The 26,820-nt window shown below is 42.0% G+C and overlaps 1 protein-coding gene and 1 long non-coding RNA gene across 5 annotated transcripts in view; one reads left to right on the top strand and one right to left on the bottom strand.

The window, feature by feature from the left end:
* Positions 1–4,202, bottom strand: part of LOC150050204 (uncharacterized) — a 164,548-nt gene extending 160,346 nt beyond the window's left edge. For all 3 annotated transcript variants that reach the window (XR_016538715.1, XR_016538714.1, XR_016538713.1), the window contains exon 1: positions 4,009–4,202. This is a non-coding gene — a long non-coding RNA (uncharacterized LOC150050204). The remainder of the gene's footprint in view (positions 1–4,008) is intronic.
* Positions 4,203–4,708: 506 nt separating this feature from the next.
* The window catches only part of Snap25 (synaptosome associated protein 25), a 72,468-nt gene continuing 50,356 nt past the window's right edge, over positions 4,709–26,820 (top strand). Inside the window, exon 1 of one of the 2 annotated variants that reach the window (XM_090351998.1) lies at positions 4,709–4,898. The gene's annotated coding sequence lies outside the window, so the exon portion shown is untranslated. The remainder of the gene's footprint in view (positions 4,899–26,820) is intronic. The other variant, XM_090351997.1, reaches the window with a different exon arrangement.

Here is a 26,820-nt window from a genome sequence, read left to right as displayed (position 1 = left end):
CTAGTTTGGGACACCATGTGAGATGATTAATTATGAATGTAAGAGGAGAAGCAAACTCTTTCAGTGGAATGAGTGAATTCAGGTTGATATGCCTTTGATCCATCCACAAAAGGGTATCCAGAAAGATATTAAGACCATGAAGTTGAAGCTTAGGAAGGTAAATGAGACTGGGGATATGAAACAATGTGTGTATGTATGTACATATATGCATACACACATATACATATACATACATATATGCATAGATGGGTACGTAATATATTTGTGTATGTATGTGCAAATGTGTGTATGTATATGTATATAATACTCATTAAACTTAAGGACTGAATCAGATATTTTAGCACATACCTATAGTTGTGGCCACTTGGCAGAAGATCTCTCTATCAAGGACAAAATAAAAACAAAAGGGCTGGGAGCATAACTCAAATGGTAGAAAACTTGCCTTGCATGTGGATGATCTTGGGTTCAATCAAGAGAGGAAGGAAGGAAGGACGAAAGGGAGGGAGGGAGGGAGGAGGGAAGGGAGGGAAAGGAAGGGCAGGGTAAGACAGGGAAGGGAGGGGAGAAGAGGGAAGGGAAGGGAAGGGAAGGGAAGGGAAGGAAAGGAAAGGAAAGGAAAGGAAAGGAAAGGAAAGGAAAGGAAAGGAAAGGAAAGGAAAGGAAAGGAAAGGAAAGGAAAGGAAAGAAAGTAAAAGAGTAAATATCCTTCAGGACATTGAGTCTCCTTTTGTACCACAATCAAAATGGAGAACTGGAAGACAAATCAGAATTATAGATTATCTGATATGGGGTTTAGAATAGAGACTTTCACTATTCCAACTCTACCATTACCTATGTCATGTAAGATCTTAATATATTAAATAATTAGAAGAGCAATTACTATTATATATAACTTAAGGAGTTGTTGCTGTTTTTAAATGAGATCTGTGCATGGCACTGCTTTGCAGCTTGTTCAAAGCTATATGTAAACTTACTTTCCCTGTCTTTGGCCTGGAGTACCCAGCATTCATGGGGCAATTTCCATGCACATATGGTCCTTCCAGGGGGCCTTGTGTGGGACTTAGGGAAATGTCCAGCTCAACCTGCTGGGAACTACTATTTTCTACTTAAACCCATCTGCCATGGGAAGTGAGGAGCCAAAAGGAACAAAGAGACAGAGGTGAGGAACCTGATAAAGAAAGCGCTTCTAAATGAAAGTGTATTCATAACTATTAGATATCAGTAACTCTTTCTGTCTCTCAAGATAGGTCCCTGTCTCATAGCTTGTCCTGCATGGAACAATGATGAGTAAGGGCAGAAAGAATATAAAGAGAAGATTGTAAATAAACCGTGTGGAAAATAGGCCAAGGAATCAAAATAATCTGTCAAATCATACATTCTTTTCCTGAATCTTGTGTCCTCACAGAGTGTTCTCCCACACTGTCAGAGGGTCCCAGGGGAAGGAATTTGGAAAAAGTACTTCTGTGCCCAGCTAGTTCTTATATTTTTCCCAAGCTGACTTTGGAAATATCATATGGTTTGATTATTCCTTCTGAGGTTGCAATCATTGAATCCTGAGCCTTACTTCAGAGACACAGCTTGAGCTACTACAAACTGGAATATGTGGGGTCGTTGCCTATGAGCCAAAGCTTCCAGAATTATCAGAGCATAAAAAGCCATTCAGCAGAACAAGCAATTTTCTCCTTACTCATGAAATGAATTTTGAAGTATTATTCTACATATTGGTTCTTTGTAGAAATAACTCATGAGCTCCTGAATTACATCGGAGCTTGTTTTCTAGCACCTTACTTTTCTGTAAGCTGCAGGCCCAGGCCTTTTGTAAACCCTGAGTAATCTGGGGACTGCTAGCTCCCTACAGGCAAGGATGACTGTGGGTTTTCAGTCAGTTTTTGTTTTATTTTATTTTAATAAAATGATGTGAATATCCTGGGGGGAGGGAGACTCTCATGGTCATATTCAAATTATATTCATAGGTATGGGTCATAGGTAGCAGATTTCTATTTCCTCACTGAATTTCAAATTAGACGTTCATTTCTCAAAGCATGAAAACATTCCAACGGCATCATTTTCAAGAGTGGTACACAGCTATGGAACAGGCTCACATCATTCTGTGGGGCCTGGGGCATTTTCTGTGAATCCTTGAATCAATCTGACTCTCTGCTCTTATCTGTAGTGTTTGAAGATGTCAGTGTGGGGCGTCTGCTGCGGAAAACTCAGAATACCTCCCCATTCTCCCCTATGGCTGCCACACAGCTTCTGCCTGCAGGATGAGACTATCGCTGACGTAGTTCCTTTTTTTTTTTTTAAATCTGGAAAATCCCCCGCCTCCTCTATTCATTTACAAAACTTTCAGTCCAGATCATTTCTAGTTTGACAGTCATAAATGTCTTTATTTCTCCCCATTTCAGGTTTGTTTGCTGTTTTCTCTTCAGACTCCTTCATGCTGCCTCTTTCTTTCTCGTTTTCTTGTTTTTTTTTTTTGTCATCTTTTTTTTTTGGGAAAAAAATCCTAAGTATAAAAGATTATTCCTGGCTTGCTTTATAATGACACTATGAATAATAATTGGCTGGGGAGGGTCGTTGACAATTGACTCTCTCAGGACCAGTGCGAATTTCTCTTCATGGTATAGGAATCTTAAATGTGTAATGAAGGCTTAAGTAAACACATTCCAGCAACATTATGTTGGGAACACAGATTTAATTTTTTTTAAAAAAAATCCAATCACGACTTGCTAATTATGATTGCAAATATTCATATTTCAAAATACCCTGTGGGTCAGGGAAGCTTTAGGAGGCAATACCGCTACTGATCTCCATTAAGAGTATCTTTCATTACTTTCTTAGGGCCTCCCTCTCCCAGCCCTCCACCCACCCACCCCAGTCTCAAGCAGTTAAACGCTTTATCAATAATTAAGCCTAGGTTCTCAGAGGCCAAAGGAGGTGTGGCGTGGGGGTGGGGGGCCTGGGTGGGGAGGGGAGTGTGTGCACCTCGTTGCTGGTTTGTTTTTGTTTACCCGGGACCCCCCCCCCCCGCTCTCAAATGGTTTCTTCTAAAAGAAGAATATAACGATTTTTCCTTCCCCGCCCGCACTCCTTCTCTCCCTCCCTTCCCTCCTTCCCTCCCTCCACCACCATCGCCCCAAAAGAGGCCATCAAAGTTTGTGTGTGTGTGTGTGTGTGTGTGTGTGTGTGTGTGTGTGTGTGTGTGTGTGTGTGTGTGTTTTAAGATTGCGAGGCACGACTTCACATCGCATCCTCCGCGGAAAAGTACTAACAGTTCCTCCGCCGAGGTGCCCCACCTCCCCCGCACCGCTCCCCAGCTCGCCCTCCCCGCCGAGCGCCGGGCCCCGACACCTGTGAATCATCCACCGCCGGGCCGGGCTGCACGCCGCCGCCGCCGCCACGCGCGCCCTCCCCGGACCCATGCCGCGCCCCGCGCCCCGCGCCCCCGCCCCGCGCCCCGCGCCCCGCGCCCGGCCCGCACGCTGTCTCATCTGATTCCGAGGACCCACGCGGGAGGCTCGGAGAGCCCCGACCCCAGCCAGGGACTTCACACTGAATACACCACCCCCCCCACCACCCCAGCCAAGAACAGTATTGCTTCTCACCCCGTCGTCCTTAGAATTAACACGAAGAAATAAAATAAAAACCCTCTTCCTGCTCTCCCAAGCCTGATGCCTGGACACCTGCCTCTGTGGACTGGTCCCAAGAAATTGCGCACAAAATCCTCTCCTCTCCCCCCCCCCCACCGCCCCACTCACTCCCACCCCTCCCCCCCCACCCAGGCCCCAACTCCAAGTTCCACGCCACCACGTCATCGACTGTGTCCTGGACAAACAACTCTCAACTCCAAGGCCCTGACACCCCCTGAAAAAGCCAACCCAGGCTGGGCTGGGCTTCGTCACCACCCTCCCTTCCCCGGCCCTGCTCCCCCCTCCACCCCGCCCCAGCCCCGCTCTCACCCTCCCTCTCTCTCTCCCTCTCGTGGTGGTAATTGCTCTGACGTACTTGAAAATCAACTGCGCCCGTCCGTCTTCCCCACTGGACGTGATCCCCGCGAGCTCCCGGCCCCGGAGGCTGTTCCGATCCAAGGATCACTCATCGAGAACCCGGGCACGTGGCTGGGGCTGGCGGGTGGGTGTGGACCGGGACGACCCCTCAGTCTGGACCTTCTTCACGGGAAGGGGGACAGACACCACCACCACCACAGAACCCGCAGCTCCCATCTCCCCACACCCGCCTGCCACCACTCTCCAGTCCGACACAGCTTCGCAGAGGAGCTATAAACACATGCATTTCGTATTAGATTCGATATTACGTGTTACGTATGTGCAGTCCATGTGTACACACGTGTATGTGTGTGTGTGTGTAGGCGTGTACCTGCATCTATACGCTTAACACACACGCACACAAGCAGAAGTGTTTGCCCCGAACCCAGTTAAAATGGAGTCCTAAGAATCACCCCCCCCTCCTCCTCCCTCCACACTCGGTGTTTATAAAAGATAAAATACAGAGGTTTGCGGTGCAGCGCCCGGGGGAGCTGAGTCAAGCGGCTCTGCAGCAGCCTCCCGGCTCCGCCCCTCCCGCCCCCGTCCCCTCCCCCTCCTCCCTCCGCCCTCCCTCCCCCCCACTTCCTCCCCGCCCCTCCAGGACACTGGCTATTAAAAGCTGCTGACGTCAAAAGGGACGGCCATCTTTGATGAGGGCAGCGCTCACGTTGCCTTGAAGACGAACCTCGGGGAGGTCAGGCGCTCGTCTTTTCCTTCCCTCCCGGCTGCGAGCAGGAGCCGGAGCCGGAGGAGGAGGAGGAGGACGACGAGGAGGAAGCTGCTGGCTGCTCCAGCCTGGCGTTCTGCACACCAGACCCCAGCCGACATCACCGTCGGGAGAGAAGCCAGGTAAGGAAGCCTCCCCACCACCCTCTCCACCACCTCCCTCTCCACATCGCGGTGCTGGCTCTGGGTGGCCGCAGACCCAGGAGAGGGGGACTCCCCCCCTCCACCTACACACACGCACACACACACTTCCCCTTACACCCCCACCCCACACACCCCGGCGGGCACATCCAGTGCGCCCGACGGAGCGGACGCCAGTGTCCGTGCGCCCGGGGTGCGGCATTCCGCGCGTGTGCGCACCCGGCCCGGCTCCCGCCCCGCCGGGGGGCTCTCGGAAAGTGTGTCCGAGGAGGAGCGGGGGAGAGATCCGGGTCGGGGAGACGTGGCGGGGGGAAGAGCCGGGGGGACGTGCGGAGGCATAACTTACTCTTCCCAACAGTCGTGGGACCCTCTCCTCTCCCTCTCCCCCCCCCTCTCTTCTTCCCTCTTTCTCTCCTGGCCATGTAGTTTGCAGAGACGTTCAGGTTGCGGGGCTTTTGTCTGACCCATCGTAGAAGGAAAATTAAAGAGCTAAAAGGAGGGGGGGGCGGTGGAACCCCGGTGGCGGCTGCTGCTGTTGTTCCAGTTGAGCTCCATTATTCGTTTTCCTGTGGTCAGCCAGGGAAGAATTCAGGAGAAGTCGGGGTGTGGGCACTGGGTGAGCCGGGGAGTTCCCGCCCCGGGCTGAGCTGGGCTGCGGCAGGCAGCGACAGCCGCCTCCATGTCCCCCCCCTCACCCCCGTCACCAAGGCGGCTCTTCGTCCTCTGCAAGGCTTGTGGGGGGTGGAGGGGGGACGGGAGGGTGGCGCGGGGTGGGAGGGCTCATCCTCTCCACCCCCACCCCGACTCCCTCGGAGGGAGACCGAGCCCGCACTCAGCACCCTGGACAGCGAGGCTCGGGGTCCCTTTCAGCACCGGGGACAGCGGTGCCGCTGCCCTTGGCCCAGCAGCCTGCAGCCTGCAGCAGGGACAGGTAGAGCTTGCCAAGGGGAGGGAGGCCAGCGGCTCTATGTGTGGGACCCTGGGTCTTCCAGAGACTGCTGGACCCAGGACGCAAAGCAGGGTACACGAGTAAGACATCAATCCCGTCCCCAAGGACCCCTGTTTAGATTCCTTGGCCCCCTGTCCCCTTCTCACCTCCTGCAGAAGAAGCAAAATAATAATAATAATTAATAATAATAATAAAATATTAAGACAGTCTACTTGTAGAAATCTGGGTTGCCCCCCTCTGCCCTTTCTTTTAGGCAGGATATGAACACTCAAATAAATAAATAGGAGTGTATTCCCCCCCTACACTGTGATATCAGGTTGTTGTTTGTTTTGCTTTTTAGCTCAGAGTACATTGTCTACAGACCTTCAAGGGGGCATGAATGAGGTGTATCTGAAAATGCCAGCGCGGTCTGTAGATGTGACCGATCTCTCTGTTTCTACATGATAAAAAAAAATTGAGGATTTGATTAGGTCGGCTAAGCAGAATCAACTTTAAGAATGAATCCCTCTTCTTCTACGGGGCTGATACATTTCTTACTTGTGTTAACTAGGCAGCTGCACACAGCCACAGCCACAAACATCTACATCTGAGTAATACTGCAGATTCAGTCTTCTCTGTAGGAATCTCTCTGGGCCATAGTTTAGGAAATATTGTCTATAGACCTTGGTTAGGAATTACTGAGAGCTTTGGATGTTTGACAACATTCAGGCTGGTCTTCCTTCCTCAGGAGAATCCAAGCGTGTCCTTCCGGGTAATGCAGGTAAAAGAACTGTAGTATAGATGGAAACTGGATTCTGACCTACAGATCTACTGCCGTTTCTATTGCAGCACTGCGGGATTTTGTGCAGGTGATGATAAGTGCGTTAACTATTTTCTTCTCCAAGGTTTGGAGCCTTTGAGTGAGCAAAAAAAAAATCTCTGTAGGAATATATATATATGTATATGTATATATATATATATATTCCCTCTTCTAACATCATTTTTTTAATGACCAGAAAACTGCACTATTGCGGCAATGGGCAAACAGCAGCAACAGTGTCCTATGTTAGGCTATTTAAAACATATTAAAACGTATTTTGATCCCCTTGAAGGACTCAACACATAAGATCTTGAATGGTGCTTAATTTTCCATAGCTTCAGTCACCTATTAGAGGTATCAAAATTCCCTGCCCAGGTACAAAGGTAATTTTATTCCCAACTATTTGTTTGTTTACCTGTATTTTCCCTTTTCCTGGATAACCTTGGGTTTGGATGTACGTATATGTTAATAGGTTCTTGTGCATGAATGGAACTCTCTTTAGGTGAAAATTTTACTTGAGTGTGCAACTGCATGGAAGAAGTTGATAACTCTGAAATCTTCAGGAAAAAATAAACGACTGTGTCTTAGTGATGGAAGAAAGGAGGGGAGAAAGGAAGGGCAAGAATCCTTTACAATGCTTCAGCTTCATGTCCAGATAGCTCTCTGCATAGTTGCATCAAATGAAAAGCCCAATGGTGCCGGAATGATGTGCTTGGCCGTTAGTAATTACTGCCAGTCTGATTTCTGGTGGAAGACTGGGGGTGGGGAGATAGAGGACTGCAGTGAAGCTGGCAAAGGGTGCAGAGCTGGGAGGCAGAAGCAAGGTGAAAAACTATAGAGAAAATTCTCGAAGGGGGAAAAACCCATAATTGGAGAATGACTCTAACTTTTATGCTTCAGAGAAACTAAAGCAAGAGATTGGTTTCCCATGTTAAGTTTAGAATTTAAGAATACCAGGGTAATGCAGCAGAGAGGTAGGAGCAAATGGATATAAAGATGAGCCATTTATACAGACCCTTTCATGATACCTGCCTGTTGTTTCCTTGGCTTTTTTCTGCATGACTATCTTAATGTTCATAATTATGAAATAATTTACAATCTTCATATCCTCTCTGGTTTCAAAGTCTCCCACTAACACACCATTTTATGCTTGCTTTGTTAAACATGCACAAACCTAATGAAAACTCCCCATAATTACCTTGTAAAAAGATATTCTCAAATGCTAAATGTTAACCGCAGGATGAGGGGTTACAGACTGAACGATTGGCGTTTCTTCCAGGAATACCTTTTAGCTGCGCAGTTGCTGGCCTTCAGCAGAGGATGTAGGTTTTTGAGCATTCGTAGAAATGAGAAAGAGATTAAAAGAGGAGATGTGGAGGAAAAATAGAAAAATCTGCCCTTCAGATAATGTATTGCAAATAATGCTTTTTACATTCTGTGGCTGGTTTGCCATTCCAGAAAGTTAGGAAAATTCATGTTTTCAGCCTCAGTACCAGATACATTTCTGCAGAGTCATCCCTTGTCAGCAGAACCGGTCAATTGGTAAGCACCAGATATGTAAGTGAACCACTTGAGGGCTATAAAGTTTCATGGTTTAAGGTCTTTTATCTCAATAAGTTTAAGCCTTGAATAATCTTAATAAAGCAATGAACAAAAAAAAAGCTTAGTAAATAATCACAGAATGAAAACATGATAAGGCAGTGAAAGAAAAAATACAAGGCCTATCTACTTAATTTGGAAGTGTATGTGACCACTGATAAAGAATATATTTTCAAAACAGGGCAATAGCAGACTAAAATGATCTGATGGGAGGTAGAACTTGAACTGGCTTTTTGGAGATTTCAGAGAGATTGAGGGAAAAAATGCTGAGTAGAAGTTACACTATGTATAAGTAGAACTTCAAGTTAAGCTAGCCCAAGTTATCCTGGCTAAGCAAACCTCAAAATGAATGGGGGTGGGGAGCTTGTGTGAAGGAATTTGCTAAAATGGAGAGTTGGAGATTTTATGGAAGGCATGAAGTGACATGTTAGGAATTTAATATAATGTTCTCTGAATTTTCTGAGCAGAAACTGATATAAGAGTTTATAACAAGGTCCTTGTTAATATCCAGAAATTGATATTCACCTCCTAGATTTGTGATGTTCAGAAGGACACATATTGTTATTCTAAGGAATTATTATGTTTTTAAATCAGCCTGTATTTACACCTATTTGAAGATCACTCTTCGGGATAATAGAAAGGTAAGCCGTGCTCTGAAGCTAATAGTATGTTTCAGTTTTCCATTATTGACTAGAACAAATTATTTGAGATGAGCACCTGCCAGAGAGATTAAAAAGCAGGTCAGGAATCAGACGACAGGTCTCAGAAGGTACATTTTCATAACAGACATGATGCAGAACACACACAGGCTCATTCTCCCCTGCACTCTTGTGAGTATTTTGCATCATCAAGTACACTGATTGGATGAGTGGAAAAAAAGAAATGTCAGTTCTGAGCATCCTTCTGGCTGCTGACAGATACAACTAGTTCCCACTGACTGAAAATAGGGGAGGAGAAGAAAGATGCTTTGTAAAGCTCAGGTAAGGTGAGGGTGGGCAACATGTTACATTTCTATTGACCTTGCTTATTCTTGCTTTTTACCTTCCACCTACCCCTCCACCCTGCCCCCCAGGCTAGTTTAGAGCCTGAATTATACACATTTCACTTTTAACCTTCTGCTTACTGTAGTCTCACAGCAGAGCTTCAAGATTCCAAGTGTCGACAGACTATTGAAGCAAAATAGCCAGTAGGCTGATATATAGAGGGAGAAATAGCAGTTGACAGACAAGGATTTTGGGGCTGAGTGTAGCTCTAAAATTTCTAAGAGGCCATTTTATTTTTAATTATCTTCAAAAACTATTTTCCTTTTCTTTTTTGCTGACTTCCTGGGGGGGAAATTTGAAGGTAGTAGCATTTGATGCTTGAAGATGAGGTTGGGTTGTTGATCTTGAAGCTAATCTGAGAGGGCCTTCTTCAGGGAGAGGAAAGGAAAGAGTGAGTCATAGCGTTGAGGAAGCAGCTGTGGTGAGTGGAGGAAAAGTTCAGGAGAACTAAATGGAAATAAATTAGTCTTACAAAAGGAAGGAGACTTCAGAGAGCCTCAGTGACAATGTGGAATCTTCACAATTACTTTGCTTCCTAACAATAATGCCTGCTTCTATTTATGCACACTCTCTTCACAAAAATCTCCTGCAACTTACTCAATATAAAAATACAAGCAGTTTTTGATTTCTGAACAATGTAAACCATGAGTCCTATGATTGAATTTATTTAGAATGACCTGGATGCCCAAAACAGTGACTAATCAGAAAAAAAAATCCACCACTCATTCTAAATTTTTTATGTGTACTAGCTCACTGAGTGCTTCCACAAACCTATAGTTTAGTTGTGACTTTTATTTCAACTTTGTAGATGAAGAAACTGAGGCAGAGCCGTGACAAGTTCAGCAATTTGTCATGAGGCACAGCTAGGACCTAAATGCAATCGATTTGGTTTCAGGGACTAAGCTATTAACTGCATACTATGCTATGTCTTGCATTAAGCACATATTTTTTTTTCTTACTGGTCAAATGAGGCATAGAGGATGTATGTACATTTTTTTTTACAGTTCCCTTTCCTCTGTATTTGAATAGCAAGGCATGATGGTAAGGATACTGGCTGTGAACATTCACATAATCTCTCATTTTGGAATCAGAGTCCTTAAACAAGCTTCAAGCCAGTCAAGCCCTTCTTATACTTAGTTTTTCATCTTCAGACTGACAGAGACTAATGTTAGTCAGTATCTCTACCGCTCAGAAGCTGATTTAAAAAAAATGCTGAAAACCTCCCAGTAAAGTGCCTGGGTCTAATAACTGAGGGGCTCAGCTGATATTGCTTTAATAATGTTTCAGTTACTAATCTACCCTCCCCTGGAAAGATTAAAGTATCCCTTTCCTATTTCATTCACAATCTCCTAGTGTCCTTTCCCACCCCCAAAAAATTACATTGACATTGTCTTTCTCAAGATTTTCTAGTCAGACAAGAAATCCTGGCTTTCTCTAAAATCCCTATTCTAGGTCATCACTGCTTTGGGTATTATTCTTCTAAATCAAATTATAGTTGAGTGGCATACACTATGTCCTATTACCTGCCTAAATATTGTATACTTATTTTTTCAACCGAATTGTCTGCTTTTAAATTCTTTTCTAGCTGTTCAGCATCTATGTGTGGTTTGAAGTAATTTATTTGACTTCTGTTTCCTCATTCCTCTCTCTTTCTCTGCCACTTAAAAGAGAAAACAAATATTGTCACAGAATCTGTGAGCTGTTAAGTACTTAAAAAAAATAACCTTTCTGTATAACCTGAATCATGTGACACTGCCACCAGCTAGCTCAAAATCTAATCACTGGAGGCTGGTGGCTATACAACAATGATAGTTCAATCCTCAACACAGGAGGAATGGTGTTGTGTGTGGGGGGGGGGAATCATATTGCCCAAAATGATATGAAACATAAATGTTCTGTCACAAAAGAGACATTTGATTCTCTTATTGCTGATTCATTAACATTAACCTCCACAGCTATTACCTGATTGCTGAGGAAAATCAGTATCCCTAAAAAGACATGGGAGAAAAATCTTGTTTAAGGATTAGTACTTCCTTTTAAAAGTTTAATGGCCATTGTAATTGTAGGAACTCTACAATAATTATTATGCTCAGGCTTGATAGTGACTGCCAGCTGAATGAGGCTTATGGTTTGCTCTTTGGTCATAAAACATGTGTGTGCTCCTTTTCTTATTGTTGTGACTGGCCTGATTTTGTTTGTATTATCCCAAAATGTGTAATTCTCATATATTAAAGGAAGACCACAGTGGCTTCTGCTTGTAATCCTAGCTACTTAGAAGACAAAAGTCAGTAGGATCAAGGTTTGAGACCAAGATTCATGGCACTCCCTTCTCAACCAAAAAAAAAAAGAAAGAAAGAAAGAAAGAAAACTAGGCCTGTTGATATACATATGTCATCCTATTTATGTAGGAAGCCTAAATATAGAGGATTGTGATCCAGGCTGGCCTGAATATTAATGGGAGACCCTATCTCAAGCAATATCCAAAGCAAAAAGGTCTGAAGGCATGGCCCAAGTGGTAAAGCACAAAGCCCTAAATTAAAAGTGAAAGGAAAGCAGGGAAAATAAAGCAAGGAAATAGACTGTATGGAGAGAGCCATCCAAGGTAGCACATTTTTATTCATACAAGAGCAAGGTATTTTCCTCTACAGTTGACAAGTTTTACAAAAGGACCACCTATTCTTAACTTTCTTATCCCTTCCTTTATTCAAATGACACTAGTTACAGATTTTTTTTTTCCCTGAGCTTTGGCAGATACTTTTCCAAGCCTGCAGGTTTGAATCAGTGGTTTCTATCCTTTTACAGGCAACAGCATGAAAGAAAATGAAAGCCTCTTAGGTGTCCCCCTGAGAACAGAGGTCATCCCTGCAACTCCTGTCTCATTTCTATTTTAAAGAATTCCCAGTTGAGCTGTAGGAACTCAGGTAGCAAGCTGCTGAGAATTTCCCTTTCCATAGAGTCTCAGGAAAAGTTGCAGATCTTCTTTGTTTTAAAATAAACTTTCCCTTTTGATCTCTTTTAGATCACCCTTTATCTAGCTTCAAAGAATAATAACTGAAAAATTACAAAACAACAAAATTAAAAAAATTTCCTTGCCGTGAGTGGAAGCCAGCTATATAGCTAAGTCATACTGTGAGTTTCGTTGATGTTTTTCCATTTTCAAGAAGACGTCCCATGTGTTCTTCAGACAAAATCATTGCTATAATGGTGCTTTTTATTCATTCATTCACTCATCCTTATTGATCACCTTTCATCTACCAGGAAAATATTATATTGACTACAACGGCATAGCAGTAAATAAAACAGGCATAGTTCTGCCCTAAATATGTTATGTTGAACATACTTGGAGATCTTATTTTAGAAAAAAATATTTAATAAGATCTCTTTTAGGTTCTAAGACATTGCCTCAATTTAGAAAAGAAGTTGCCTTGCTATCTAATATGTGCAGTTGAGTCTCCTGGGTCATCAGTATCCATAGAAAAATTCCTGCATCATAAATGAGTATATATGAAGACCAGCCATTGCCATCCAGGAGCTAATTAAATAAACATAAACATTTGTGTAAACTTGTCCTTAGGATGTGACAAAGTGTCTTTTAAGTGCATTTTTTAATCTAATATCCCAGTCTACTAAGACATCTCCTATACACATCATTTCCTCATACTCAAAAAGAGAGAGGGTGAAGCTTCAAGAAGTATGATTACTCCTGGCCAGGAAAAAAATCTCCCAATTCCAAAACTCAAGGAGTAATGCAAGATCAGGGTGACAAAGAGCACATTCTCTATCTTTCGATACTTCTCAAGCTGATATACTAAGCCACTCTGGAAAATCCTTATCACTGAACATGGTGCAGAGATTGAGAATCAAGAAGAAGTATTCATCAATATTTACTTTTAGTAATTTGCCTCTTTTAAGCAATTACAATGTTCTTGCATCCCTTGTAAGGTTTATCACATTGCTTTGCAATTACTTACTTATACATTTCTCTCCCTTAGTAGAACATGAAAGTCTTTGAGAACAAAGATAATCCATAATCCACCTTTGAACCTTCAGTACCTTTAACAGAGCCTGTCATATACCAGGTAGGTAGGAAGTGAATGAGTGACTGGGAATACCAGCTTCCCTTCGCAGAGAAAAGAATTCTACCGTTGTAAGTAATTCTGCCTTTTACTGATCATTTTAAAAAGAACAATCAGGAATTGCCTGGTAGCCTTGCAAGTAAATTCTCCCCAAATGTTGGAAACAAAGCACTCTGTTTCCCCCAACTAGCTGCCAAAAACAGCAAGTAATTTATTACTCTAACCTGCTAGTTTATCACCTGTGAGTCAGGGGTTAAAATATGAATGAAGATTTAGAGATTCTCTAGAAAAATGTTGCTACATGTAGGAGTATATTCAAGAGATAATAGCTATTGCCAAAGAGTGACTAAATCAGCTTCACATAGAAAGCCAAGCTGTTTAATACACATACAATATAATTTAAAGTTCTTTAAAATGTATTAAGATCAAAGATTGTTTTTTTTTTAATTTTCTCCACTCATGTATCTATTGAGGCATAGGTTTGTGATTTTGGCCAGCTCTTGTCTTCAGGGTCTCATACTTGCTCTATTCGAATTCACCTTGTGTTGTGGATTGGTTTGGCTTTCCGGAAAGTCTCTTTTTCCTTTTCTTGCCTGTGTTCTCTTGCTTAGGAATTAGGGTATAAATCTTAGTGTAATGTGGAAATGCAGTACCATTTATCCTTAGGGGAAAGTCAGCAGTAACTGAGAAGTGAATTTTGCTTTTCTATATTCCATTCGTTCTCATAAAACAAGTCTAAAACCAGTCCACCAGGAACTACTTTATATCACACAAAAAGTAACTCATTGATTACCTACGATATTCCACACTAAGCCCTTGGAATATCTTTCCCTTTGAGACATATAATCTCCACAGCAACATTGACTGAGTTGGGAATCTTTGTCCTTCTAACTACAAAGTCCAGATTTTTTTCCCCATTAGATTCACACAAATCTTTGAAATTCTCCTTCAGAAAACATGCTACCACTATGGATTAGTAAAGAGGTCAGTCCTCCAGGTTCAAATGACGCATGATATTATGAGTGACAAAAGAAAGTTAAATGCACAGGTTAGTTTATCAAGCACTGGACAGAAGGTCAGATGGCTGTGGATCAATTCTATCACTTTAGTTGATACCTTGGACAACTTGCCTGTTCTAAATTGAGTTTCAGTTTTCACAGACTTAAAAAGAAATCAACAGCAGTCATGAATATATTAGGAAACCATCATGTGACCTAAAGGAGTTAATGCTTGTACAATTGTGCTTCTTCCATTACTGAGAAAGTGGAAGAGATGATTGTCATGATCCTTGAGGTGACATTTGCCATGTCAGATTTTCAGTCTTCTTGACTGCAAGTTGTGTGAACCCCAAATGCCTCTTTTCCTCTTTATTTTGTGGTTTTTCTTAGAGAAACTATGCATCTTAATATCATATTGGTTTGTAGCTCAAATAAAGTACATGGTAAACTGGGAAGATTGATGGTCAACTGTATTTGATTTGAGTTTTGATTACCATCTCTGTTTTGGAAATGGCTTCGTGATTCTCAGGATAATCTTCGAATACTCAAAAGTGCTCAGTTTTTTTTTTTAATTAAATGCTGTCTCCTCCTTTACTTAACACACTGGGCTTCAAAATCCTGTAAAGATTTAAAAGAAGCAACAAAACATGGTGGCTCACACCTGTAATCTATTCACGAGGCTGAGATCTGAGGATTGCAGTTCAAAGCCAGCCCCGGCACTAAAATCTAAAATCCTGTGAGACTCTTTTTTTTTTTTTTTTTTTTTTGGCCCCCTTCTCTTTCTGGCCCCGCTCGCTCCGGCCACCACTCGGTTGGGCTCCGCTTTGCTTGCTTTCGCTCTCTGTCGCTTGTTGCAGTCTCGTCTCTGGCACTTCCGGCTTGGTTGTGTCTCGTCTCTGCCACTTCCAGCTTGGTTGTGTATGTGGGATACCGAGGAATCGAACCTGGGTCTTTGTGCATGCTAGGCAAGCACTTTAACCGCTAGGCCAATCTCCCGGGCCCTCCTGTGAGACTCTTATTTCCAGTTAATCACTGGAAAACCAGCTCCAGGGGTAGGGCAGTGTGGCCTTGAGCTGAAGAACTCAGAGACAATGCCCAGGCCAAGGGATAGGATGGTAGACTTGAGCTGAAGAGCTCAGGGACAGCCCCCAAGCCCAGAGTACAAGCCCCAAGACCAAACAACAACAACAAAGATTTAAAAGAAACAATACAAAAAAATGTCTTTATGGGCCAGAAGTTTGGCTTAGTGGTAGGGTGCTTGCCTAGGATGCACGAAGGCTCCAGTTTGATTGCTCAGTACCACATACATAGAAAAAGCCGGAAGTAGTGCAATGGCTCAAGTGGTACAGCTCTATCTTTGAGAAAGCCCAAGGATAGTGCTCGGTTCCTAAGTTAAGTACTAGGATGGGCGATAGAGAAAGAGACAGAGAGGGTGGGGGGGCTCTTGTTATTCATTAGTTTATGAAACTAAAACTTGCTACAAACTATTTAGTGAACCATGATTGAAACCGCATATGTTGGCTTCATTTTATGTTTAGCTTTGTGATAAGGTGGTTTGTTTCAAGGCTGGAGAGAGAGAGCAGACTCCTTGTATTATATATGAGTATTAGTTTTGGTATATGCACAAAATATACAGGCAAAGAGATGCAAGCTCACTTTTTCTTGAGCCAAACTTGGTACAGGATTCCTATGCATATCACCATATCACCATACTATCAAAACTTTATCCTTCTACCACTTAATGTAGAATCTGTAAAGACTGTGTGTGTATATAAAGTTATATACTTCTCTCCATATACATAAATAATACATACATTATATATACATATTAATATATATATTCTCCAAAAGTGTATTCACAGAATGAGTCCCCTTCAGCTTGTTAAAAGCTATCCCACCTCTCCCCCCAAATCCCTGAAAATAAACAAGAAACAACAAAAAAAAACCCTCTAGTAGTAACAGTGACCTCAAAGTCTTTGGAGAGCACTGCAGACACAGGCTTGCAAGAGAGAGGTTTTGAAATGCCTGTCTTTTGGTCATCAACTATGTGTTAGTTATTATACTTCTGAATATTGTAGCTGGTTTTATATTTCATTTTTTAGGGGCCTCCTGGGTGGTCAGGGTGGTTTTCCATAGTTGATTCAGAGAGGATTTTGTTCGCACAAGATTTTGCCAAAGATTCTAAGGTGCTAATTGGGAACCTTCCCTCTTAAACCAGTTGATACATAGATAAGGGTTAGTAATCTCTCATGTCTTTCTGGGCTCATACTTCTCTGGTTGTATGGGATATTCCTTCCATATGAAAATAATTCATCAAATATGTATTGTGCCTTTTCCATATTCTATGCACTGTTTACAGCCATGGAAATAAACGAAGAATAAAGAAGCCAAGTCCTTGCTCTCATACAGCTTACTTTTAGGTGGAAAATGACAGATGATGCTCTGAATAAAATAATGTAGGAAGAGGGGGAAAGAGTGATGACACTGTGTGGTTGAACTGATGGCTTAGAATTGGCAATGTCAGAAAGATTCTCTGATGGGGTGGCATTTAGGCAGAAGCCACATCATCTGCAAGCTCAATGATTTTTTGTTTTCTCCTATTCCACATGTTCAGCAGAACTCCAGTACTTTATTCCATCATTTTTTTTCAGCAATTGACCTGAAGCATATTCTTTCCCATCATCTTCTCATTTCTCTCTCATTATTTCAAGCAGAGACTCTATTGCTTTCAGGTGCAGTGAGAGAAAGTAACAAACAGTGCACTCTAGCCAAAAGGAGACATGACATGACTGTGGTCTTCTGCTGCAAAGCTTTCCTTGGTTCATTTTGCTTCACACTATAACCATGTTATGTGCCCAGATATGTGAATGATCTAGGACAACTCTGACCTCTATAGTCTGAAGGATACACAGATTAGAACCAGACCTAAGAATATGACAGAAAAAAATTGGAGTAGCTAAGAAATTTCCTTGTGCCTGATTTATAGTTAGGTTCTTTTTGCAGCTACTTAGATGTACCATGTGAGCTTCATGAAGACATACATTGCCAAGTGAGAAAAGAGATGAGTAGTAACCTTTGCTTCACTTAACCCCAATATTTAACCCAGTCACAGATTTCCTTGGATACAGTGACAAGAAGGAAAGAGAAGGAGGGAAAGGGAAACAATTTCTACCTCTAAATTTACTAACTGAGATTGGTTTCTTCTGTCAATCACCAAGAGTCTAGTGAAAAGCTGAGTTATCTCTAGCCTGCTAGGAAGGTAAATATTAAGAATTAGCATCTTAATTAGATATCCAGGTGCAAGAAAGTACATGACTGGGCCAGGAGCATGGCCTAGTGGTAGAGTGCATGCCTAGTATGCACCATGCCCTGGGTTTGTGCATACGACATACACAGAAAAAAACAGAAGTGGTGCTGTGACTCAAGTGGTAGAATGCTAGCCTTGAGAAAACTCAAGGATACGGCCCAGGTCCTGAGTTCAAGCCAAAGAAAGAAAGAAAGAAAACCATAGATGAAGGAAAATTAGACCCAAAGATACCTTTAGACAAGTTTGCTAAAACTAAGATTCAAGTTTCAAATCCATTCTACTTGCTGTAGGCCTTTCTTGCTCCAGTCTTCTGGGAGTCTAGGTTTTCTTTCTTTTCCTTTTATTTGAATGAACATATTTTTAACTTTGGTTTCCCGAGTAAAGTTGCTTATGTATTATTAAACTGGAAATTTGTCCTCTACTTCATGGCTTTGAGACTCACATGGGTGGCCATTTTATGTGTTCTATCCTCTAGATTCTACTGAAAACTCTGACCCAGCAAATCACTGTTGGCCTCATGGTGAAGTAGAAAATGTCTTCTTCATTGTTGTTGATGTACCTTTTTTAAAAAATTTCACAGACTAAAGAATAAATTTAGCAATCTTAGATTTTATCAGGCCACTTACAAACAAATTGTATCAACTTACTTTGCAATGGATTAGGTACAATTGTCATTTTTCCAAACAGTTTCTTTCCCTGTCTAAAATGTAATTTTTGTAAATTCATGACAGCTCTGTAAAGAAAGAAGACCTTTAAAAAAGCTATGACCACCATGCAGATTTAAAACTAGGGCATAAAAAAAATAATTAGCCTAGAAAAGATCACCATCTTATTCTATGACAGAGGCTGTGCAGGTATGAAGGTTGACCAGATGTCCAATTTCACTTCTTTACTGTTTAATTTTGTTCTGTGATTTTTCTGCTTTGTCTACCACAGCTGACCACTACCTTACTCTTGATCCAGAAAACAATTTTTCTATAGGCTCTATACTATAGACAAACTTATTTTATTTGGTCAACACTGGCATTGCAAAATCATTAGCCTAATTGACTTATGACAAAGTATTTCCTCTCTAATTTTCTTTTTTCTTTTTTTTGCCAGTCCTGGGCTTGAGCTCAGAGTCTGAGCACTGTCCTTGGACTTTCTCAAGGCTAGAACTCTACCACTTGAGCCTCAGCACCACTTCCGGCTTTTTTCTATATATGTGGTACCAAGGAATCGAACCTGGGTCTTCGTGCATGCTGGGCAAGCACTTTAACCACTAGGCCAAACTCCTGGCCCTCCTCTCTAATTTTCTACAGCACTTAACACTATTAACACTACATACCTTCTCCGGCCTATATACTTCATTATCTATTCAGCACTACAAGCATGAATTTTCTTTCATTGCTTACCAAAGTTATGGGATTCTTCATGAATTAATAGTATTCTGGAATTAGAAATGGTTAGAAATCTTTTTGTGTGTGTCTTCACATGTTTGTCAATATTTAAAAGACAAGGTTGGAAAGCTAAATATACTGCCAATTTTTATTTGAATAGAATTCAAGAGGTCATAGATTTTTGCTTTTCCCAAGGCCCCTCTGTCAGTGGGGTAAAACCTATGGATTCCTTTTCAGAGTTCTAGATTTTGGATGTAAAAAAGAAAATATATATGATTATATAAAAAACTAATTATACTGAATTCCAACTGTCAAGATCTTTTTATTTTTATTTTTTGGTGCCAATCCTTGGGCTTGAACTCAGGGCATGAGCACTGTCCTTGGGTTTTCTCAAGGCTAGTGCTCTACCACTTGAGCCACAGCACCACTTCTGGATTTTCCATGTGTATATGTGGTACTGAGAAATTGAACCTGGATCTTGATGCATGCTAGGCAAGCACTCTATCACTAGGCCAAACTCCCGGCCCTATCAATATTTTTTTTAATTTATGATTTAGTAAGATCTAGTTTATTTTAAAGTAAAGCATTAAATAGCAATGGATTATGATACATCTAATAACTACTCTAATTTTGATGAGATTGTAAAATATGCAAAAATCTGCAACAACTACAAAGTTGATATCTTGGATTTCTTGTGGCACAACATTGATACCTAAGCTCTCCTGCACCCTTCTAAGTGGTAAAATAGAGGAAACTAGCCAACATGATGGAGGAGAGGACCCACATGTTATCCAAAAGCCAGTAATAATCCGGAAACTATGAAACAGTTGCTTTTGTTGTGTAACAAACTACTCCAAAACACTGTGGCTTAAACCACCCATTCTTTTTTATTGCTCTTGGGTTCAGTCTCCTGGTACATTGGTTGAGATCTGTTTGGGCTGTGGCATATTCACTCACATTTCTGGTGGTTATTGCTGACTCAGTGGTAACGGAACCAATGTCTCCACCAACAAGCTAGAGTGTTGGCAGATGGACCTGGTAGCAGTTAGAGTTCCCTGAAAATAACAAGACAGGGTGAGTCTCAAAGTGTGAGTGCTTTTCCAGTCTCTGTTGAGGCCACATTTGCTATAGTTCCTTTGACTAGAGGTAGTTGCAGAATCAAGCTTAGAGTCCATGTGGAAAAAGGAATTGAGGATACTTAAGAGGGAATGATTATAGCCATTACTTTTACAAAGAAAAACAAAAAAACTTACCAGTCTTGGGGCCATACATGAGAAAGATCTATCAACCAAAGGCAGGGAGGGTATAGAGTTGATAGGGCCACATACCTTCCACTAAGTTGTACAAATCAAGGAAATTAAACAAAATAAACTACCCACACTGGGCTTCTGCTTTCTTTCCTAGTTAAATTTGGAGTGCTTAGGTGGAATTTCATGTTATTTGGGTGAGAAGATATATATATATATATATATATATATATATATATATATATATATATATATATATATAGAGAGAGAGAGAGAGAGAGAGAGAGAGAGAGAGAGAATATTTAGTAGCATCTCTCTAAGATAGCCAAGACATCACAGAATCCAAGTACCAGGTAAATTCAGGGGATGAAAGGTGGGAAAAAATTTCTCTGAACGTGGACAATGATTCAGTCTTTCTAGATTCGAATTACAAAAATCTTACTGTTTTGTGGTAATGTTTCTTTATCCAAAATTTTGCATGAGTCTATTTGGTAAAGGAAATTGCATCACCTCTGTTTAAATAAGAAAACCCTGAGTTCCTCTTTAATTATAAGAGCTACCCATAATGCTAGAAACAATTCTTACCCAGCCCTCTGCCCAGTGAGTGCTTTGGAGAGGCAGTGGAAAAAACCCTGAAGGCTTTTCCACTGTGCTGCTGCATCATGGAAAAAAAAAAAAAAAGCCAGAAAACAACATTAAGGCCTCACAGCAGGCTCCCAAAGCCTTCTCTTAGTTAATCCCAGAGATTACCAGGGAATGGCTGACTCATCCAGTTGGCTAGTCAGGTGCTTTCAAAGATCATTCTGACTTAATGGCTGCATATTTTCTCAACTCTTTTTCACCATCATATGGCAGACCCCGATGACTCTATCTTGGGCAGAATAATGGATGCCTTTCTCAGTTCCTACACCAGCTTCACTTGACTGAGTTCCAAAACAAAATTTAAGACCAAACAAAAATTTAAGCTAGATGAAGATTCAAAGAAAGTCATATAGGGCCATTAATGAACAAGTTGCCACTTCCTAGGGCTCAGTCTTGCTAGAGCCCTCTCTTGGAAGTGAAGGTACCATATTCCTGAACTGTCCTGCCTAGAGGGCAAGGAAACTAAGGTATTTATGCACTAGCTCCCATGGCTGCATCCAGAAACATTACGGGCACCCAGCCCTTTGGGAAGTGAGACCTACTCTTTAAATTAGAGGGAACCTAATGGTGGTAAATGTTGCCTTGTTTGAACACGCAACATTAGTGTGTGCAGAAAGGGTGGGTGACAAGGAGACAGAAGAAACATCAGCTGGCTGCTACATTTTTGCAAACTATCAGGGGCAGAAACTTTAGCTTCACCACACTGATATCTCAGACACTTTCTTCTTTACCACATATTGGGTATTACTATTCTATTGGCCATCATGTATTCAACACCTATTTTCTGGGAACTAACTTAAGTTTTTGCATACTTACTCACAAGGTATTATTACTTTCAGTTTTACACCTGAGGTGCAATGAGATTAAGTTACCTAAGTCACTCTAATTAAAAATAACAGGGTTGACATTCCCTACAGGATCTGCCTTCAAGTGCAAGCTCCAACCACTGTAAGCCCTACCCCGATCCAGTTGAGATTCTATTCTATGACTTATATAGCAGAAGCTCCGCCATGTCAAGCCTCTCCACTGCATATTTTTTCTCCTGAGCCCCTTTCTTCTCCCTTCTTTATCTCTCTTGTTCTTAAGTTGACTCCGAGGAATTTCACTCCAGTCCCTTAGATGTTCCAAACCCTTCCTTGCTGTCTCTGACATTCTCCATCCTTGGCACTGTGACTGCTGCCTCCAAGCTTAAAGTATCATTGATTTTTTTCAAGTCCTTAAATACCTTTGAAACTGCTCTTCTCCTGACACTGCCTCTGTTCCTTATGCCAGCAATGGTCAGAAATTTCAGCACGTATTGCTCCTTCTGGCATTTTAATGGGAGAGGAACCAGAGAATCATCCCTACATGGCATTTTAAAGCTATAGGGCTTGTTTTACCTGGACACCGAAGCAAACTGAACCAAATGGCTTGTCTTTAAGTATCAGGATCTGTTAAGTCAGACCCAATTTAGTGTGGGAGTAGTTTAAAGATAAAATGATGGCATGGACCAAGAGAAGGAATGAATAACTCTAATCTGAGAGCAAGAGTGGGAGGGAGGTGGCAGTCCTGACAGCCCCAGGGATAACATCACAAAAGCCAATGCAGAGTGGTAGTTTCTGTGTGGGAAATAAAAAACAGGAAGGGGGGAGAAGGGATACAGGATGGTGTTATGGGACACTATTGTAGAACTCTTCTATTCAACCTCATGAAGATGCTCAGAAGCCAGTATCAGTGAGAGATAGATTCTCTACACCCTTCCCAAGCCACAGACAGAAAAATAGAAGAGCTGAACAAATGTGACAGAGAGCTCTGGTGGGAAATTCCCTGAAACAGATCAGTGAGTATAAATTTTATACTGGGTCTCAACCATTTCAGTAACAAAATCCAAAGTGTTTTTAATGGAGAATGGTGGATAAGGGGTCATTTAGATCTGTTTTTAAGCCCAGCTTAGATCTCTACTGCAGTTTCCTTTGAACCACTTAGTATGTCACAGCTCCTCTGTGGCTTTAGAGAACAGCAAAATTTCATACCCACAGGCATGTGTCATGGAGTGACAGGGACATGTTCTGAGAAATACATTGTTAGACTATGTCACCATGGAGAGTGCTCAAACCTAGATCAAGGTCAGTCACTTCATGTGGGTCTCCTGTGGCAATTAATAGATAGTGGTAAAGTCAAGGTGTATGAAGTTACTGGTAGCCTAACAGTGTATTGTGTTTATTTGCATTTGTTTGTTTATTTTCAGTGTTGAGGGTTGACCCCAGAGCCTCACTCATACAAGACAAGCAGTCTCCACTGAGGAGCTACACTTTGAAACCTAGCATATCATTTTATTGTAACCTTATTAAATAACAGGAGTACAGTCTCAAATAATGATAAAAAAGTATGACAGAGGAAAATACATAAACCAGTATCATAGTAATTGTGTATCACTGTCAGATATCACATGCTATATAGAAGAATATGTTATACTTCTACACACCTGGCAGAGTAGTAGGTATGGTTTCACCAGTATCACCACCAGCACCTGAGTAATGTGTTTTATGGGACACTTGTCATCAGTGTGGTCTGTCATTGACTGAAACATTGTTATGTGGCACCTGACTACATGAAATCCATAAATACATTCTTCATAAGTGACATTTCAAGTAACAGAAAAGTACTCTGCAGAAAAATAAAGTAGGAAGATCAAAGAACAATCGGGATATTGTATCTAGATGAGAGCAAGCATTTATATATTTTGGCTTTGGAACTCAGTTGGATTCTTCCTAGGCCCTGATCTGTCTTGTCATTTTTTATTTTTTGAGACAGAATCCTTTCCACCTTCTTGCCCCCTCTCAGTTGTTGAAAGTGCATGCAGTTACCACCAGGTACAACACTATATACTTTTTATAGTGTAAACTAGAGTTAATCTGATAACCCTAAGAAGAGCTATAGTAGTGCAGAATATACAGTGAGGAAATTACAAATTCCGTATACTACTAGACACTAAGCCAAGTGTTCTGTCATTCATATACTCACTGTCCAGATGCAGTGGGTATGTCAATAGTTTCACTTAGTGCTGGGGAAATGGAGTTTTGATACGGAATTTATCCAGAAGTCCTTGCTTGTCAGTAGTAGAGTAGTTACTGGAACCTGAGTGACATTGGGCCAAAGTTCCTAAGCTACATCCCCTGAGTGAAGCACAGAAGAAGGCAAGAAGAGAGGGAGGTAAGAAGCAATGTTAGGTATCTGACTTGGGGAGGAGAGCAGCATGGGTTCTCTGTAAGGACCTGTCTGAAGCCCAAGTCAATTAGTTAGCTATTGCTGTGTAACAATATTGTGACACATGGCATGGTAGAAATCTCTGTTCAGAGTCTAATGAAGTTGCTGTAAATCAACTGGCTATTGGCAGAACTCAGTTCCTTGCTCTGAAGGACTGAGGTCCTATGTAGCAGTTGGCTGGTCAGCCAGGAGCCACACACAGCTCCTTCCCCTTGGTTCTCTCATGGGCCACCCAACTTCATAAAGCCTTGTAAAAGCATCTCTAAAGATGACCATTACTGTCCCTGCCCCCTCTCCCCACTTTTTTTGGTCATGGGGTTGAACTCTGGGTACTGTCCCTGAAGTTTGGGGTTTGTTTGTTTGTTTTTGTTCAAGGCTAGTGTTCTATTGCTTTGAGCCGCAGCACCACTTCCAGTTTCCTGATGGTGAAATGGAGATAAAAGTCTCTTGGACTTTCCTGCTAGGGCTGGCTTCGAACCACAACTCTCAGGTCTCAGCCTTCTGAGTAACTAGTATTCCAAGAGTGGACCACTGGCACCCAGCTCCAATTCCTTTTTAAAGGCTCACTCCACCCCCAGATAAGTTTCATTACTTCAAAATCAACTGATTTGGGATGTTAATTACAAATGCACAAACTACCCTCCTTGCCACTGTCATTTAGCTTTGCTCTTATGGCCTCAAACACTCCTACCTGCCTTAGCCCGAAAGCTTGCACTGGCCCCACAGTTCACCTTAGGCCTCTCTTGAGCAGAGCAAGCAGCATTAGACCTCTAGTTTGGCTACATGGAGCCTCAGCTAAGCAGCAGAGCATTCTCAACACCCTCTCTTCTCTCTCCTCCCTCCCCCAGTAGCCACTTCAGAGCTGTTTCTCCAGCTCATTGTCAGACATTGCCAGTGCCCACTGTGATTGCTGGCTCCACGGAGCACTGAAGCTATTCCCATCACTCCCCATGTCGCTAATGGCGAACAGAAAGAGAATGCTCCAGAGCCCCCTGCCTGCTCGGCGAGCCTCACCTCTTCTGGAGTCGTGATTGTGGATTGAGCAATCAAAGTAAAAATTATATATATAATATGTATATATATTATATATATGCAGGCTCCAACTCGGGTAGGCAAGAGGGTCTGAAAACATCAAAATTACTTTGTTCAAAAATGAGACTCAGCAACTGAGAAATGTTCTTTTGTCAGGCCACTGATGTGAACCAAGATCTCTTTAGGGTAGGAGCTTGTGTAATCTAGGAAGAAAGCTTTCAAGGATGGCTGAGGGAAGCTGCATAGCACTTATCACAGGATAGAAGGTGGAATTCTAAAATGACTTCACTGTAGCTGGCCAATAACAGCTTGAAAATGTGGTCATAGCCAAAGAAATGTGAACCCAGAGAAGCAGGATGACTGACTAGAAACTTGCATTTACACAGGGATGGCCAGCCGGGAACCTTAACTTCTGTCACTCTGTTATTACTTACCGAGAGCAGAGTGGAAACGAATATTTAAGTCGTTTCCCTAAATGCACTGAACTTTGAGTGCAAGTGTGTCAGGGAAGGATGATTTTTTAGATGAAACTTAAAGAAGCAAGGGAACAGGATAGTGAAAGATAAGAGACAGCAAGGACACAGCCCCATCTGGAGAAAAGTGTCCCCAGATTCTGAGTGCAAGAATTGCATCATGGTTAAGTTTTACATTCAGGTAAGACTGGATGGGCTTGGGTAGTTCTATATTAGTCATATGGAGTGGGAAAGCAAGCACCTTTAGTAGAGAAGGCTCCTTTCAGCCACAGACAGGACTCAGGAGAAGTCATGGGTGTAAACTGTGAGCTGCAGCAAGCTCAGCATCTGAGAAGCAAGTGCACTGCAGGTCTTACATTAGCCATATCTTCACTGAGAATGGAGAGGGAGGGTCCAAATTTCTAAAATAAATGAGTTAGCCTGGATACTTATTGCAGAAGCAACCTCTCACTACTCACAGATTCTTTTCAAAATACCTTTTAATAGCCAGCTGCCACAATGCACTTAAAATAGGAATCAATTTGAAGGTATTCTGTTCACCCACTTTCTCAGCAATAAGAAGCTACATGCTGGAAGGCTGTATCTGAATGTCCACGTACTGCGAAGAGAAAGAGATTAGGACCAATGCCAAGACATTAACCCATACCTTAAAAGAGATCTGACCCTCTTGTTTCAGAGAATCAATGTGGCTTATTAGCAAAGAGTGCTTTCCTTGAAAGAACCATTACACTGTGATTGCTAAGCAGTCAGTGAGTGGGATCACTGAATAATATGTCTGCCCCCTGGGACTGCTACAGCACTTTTTAAATGATAGAGGGTTTTGCCACACAACTGTGTAGCTTTTTCTAACATAGACCAGTGCTTTGAGGTATATCTACACATCAGAATATCCAGGGATCTTATTTTTAAAATTTCAAAGCCTAGTCATATTTTAAACCAAGGCAGACCTGTTAGAAAGTGCTTTTTTTTTCTGGGATAACTTTACATCTGTAGGAAAGCTATAATGATAGCATAACTCTCAACCAGTTTACCCCAAACTAACACCTTACATGAATGTACATTCATCACAATCAATAAACCAACATTGATACATTGTTGTTCATCAAATTAGGAC

Source organism: Megascapheus bottae, chromosome 18 (assembly GCF_031878675.1).
Source record: "Megascapheus bottae isolate mThoBot1 chromosome 18, mThoBot2.hap1, whole genome shotgun sequence".
Classification (NCBI taxonomy): Eukaryota; Metazoa; Chordata; class Mammalia; order Rodentia; family Geomyidae; genus Megascapheus; species Megascapheus bottae.
This window is presented reverse-complemented; position numbering and strand designations above follow the sequence as displayed.